Source organism: Urocampus carinirostris, chromosome 1, assembly GCF_059441175.1.
Source record: "Urocampus carinirostris isolate Australia breed hairy pipefish chromosome 1, RoL_Ucar_1.0, whole genome shotgun sequence".
NCBI classification, from domain to species: domain Eukaryota; kingdom Metazoa; phylum Chordata; class Actinopteri; order Syngnathiformes; family Syngnathidae; genus Urocampus; species Urocampus carinirostris.
Genome location: NC_142349.1, coordinates 61,627 through 63,847, shown reverse-complemented (window position 1 = coordinate 63,847; position 2,221 = coordinate 61,627). Strand labels below are relative to the sequence as shown.

Below are 2,221 nucleotides of genomic sequence, written 5' to 3'. Positions count from 1 at the left end.
CGGGGATAAATAAAGTATCTATCTATCCATCTATCATCTATCTACTAGCGTGTTGGTACCTTTAAAAGGCACGGTTTGGGATGAAAATTATATTATTATTATTAAAGCTTTGAAAACTCTTGTGTACTGTCTTTCTTCGTAAATATGCGTAACCATGTATAATATGTATTTGCAACTGTATATTTTTGTAATGTATTTATTTTTGACATTTATTCTGTTATGTGCTCTCTCGGCAAATCAAAAAGAAGGGGCGGAGCAAACGCGGGCTGATGGGAATTGGGGTAAAGCTGAGTTACCGGTAGATCTGTCTGTTGTCGCAGCGGACAATAGTGGATATATATTTTTCCCACCCTTAACTTTGGAAATATACATTTTGGTTCCTTGGATTACTTTCAACGGGACCCGGACTTTACAAGTCTGCATCATACGTGAATTACGGCTATCACTTTCCATTTATGGTGCCAACTATTGTTCTAGAATTGTGTACTATCTATGAAGTTACAATCGAGTCCTCGTGGCTGCGCGCGAAGCAATATAGCGTAAGATCGCTTGTGATTCTGCAATTGTGTACTAGCCTCGATCTTTGATTTTTCAATCCGGAGATGGAATAAGAGCTTGCTCTGTCCACTCCACGCATCGGCCCGGTATTGCAGTACCTCCGGGAACGGTGCATTCGCAATGATCGCAGCAAGGCTTTAGGGCTAGGACCTTAGCTTAGCCTTTTGGCTGAGAGTAGGTGTCCCGGCTCCTAGGCTTTGTAGTGTATTATGAACTGACCGATTACGGATAATGGATAAATAATAACGAAGATAGAACAATAACCCTTAAAAACCCCCACAATCGTGGAACTTACAGACTGATCTGGGTTAAACTTGTGATTGTGTCACAAGTATTAATGCGGGCGCACGCGGCTTATACATGGGTGCATAAGTGCAAAAGTGGCAAATCAGCCAAAAAGTGGTGGATGCGGCTTATAATCAGGTGCGCTCTATAGTCCGGGATTTACTGTGTATATATATATATATATATATATATATTTTTTTTTTTTTACTATTTTTCTTAATTTATTTTTTTCAGGAAATACTTGGATACACAATGGACACTCAACTAATAGACACGATATAGCATGCTAAGCCACGCCCACCGTAGTATGGTATCCATGTGTCACAAATGGAGAAAATGCCGCAGCCGAAACATCAACAGAAAGCAACTCTTTAGTCGATATTCCTCATTGCATAATCTGAAGAGAAATTATTTGGCTATGGTAATTTATCTCAAAAGTCAGTAGATAAGGGTATCAAGTATTATAGGCAGAGTGCTATTCATGGCATCAAACTCTCCAGAGACGCTAACCTTGTAAGGGTGGATGCAAATTGTTAAATATCTATGAGGAAGTTAGAAGCCCCGTACCAACAACGCATAAAAAATAGATTCACATTTGTGAAAGATAATGGTATTTAGATGATATACAATGAGTGATCCAGTCTATCAAATGTTTGTCTTTTATCAGCATATTTGGTATTGGAGTAATCTAAACGTAATGGAAAGTAATCCAGTTACATGACTGCAATATTATAGTATTCTGGTTACTTTACTAAAAACATTTTTCAAAAGGTAACTAGTATCTGTATTACATTTTGAGTAATCCCCCCAAACCTATCTATGCTACAATATGCGCTACCTCTTACTGCCTTACTAAAGAGCCAAGCAATGCAAAGACTCAATAAGATGACAGACTCCCTAAACATTTACGGTTTACATAAGTTTTGCAGTCCTTCCTTAACTCCATGTCGAAAAACAGCTGCAAAAATCAGTATGCTGTTGTCATGGGAGGTGTTGTTTCCAAGAGTACATGACTGCAGGCTGCACTGTCCCACATAAACTGCACTGTCCTGCACCTTCAGTGTCAGTCCCGGAAATCACGTGATACATTACAAAATAAAATTGCAGGGTCACCGTCTCGGTAGCGCCTTTTGCACAAGAAATCACGTGATATATTCCGAAATAAAATCGCAAGGGCAACTTCGGCGAAGTCATATCATGTCTATTTGTACAGCCCTTAATCACAGAAAGTCTCAAATAGTTTTACAGACTACCTTTACACCATCCTCTGAATTTAACCATATTGGCTGCAATCTAGATAAAGTTGTTGAACTGGAGAAAGAAAAAATGTCTTTCTGTACGATAACTGCCAAAACTCCACTGTCAGTATCTGACCAAA

The 2,221-nt window shown here is 38.9% G+C and overlaps 1 pseudogene; it reads left to right on the top strand.

Moving 5' to 3' along the window:
* The first annotated feature begins 544 nt into the window (after positions 1-544).
* On the top strand, positions 545-678 carry LOC148373176 (U2 spliceosomal RNA; annotated as a pseudogene).
* The last annotated feature ends 1,543 nt before the right edge of the window (positions 679-2,221 follow it).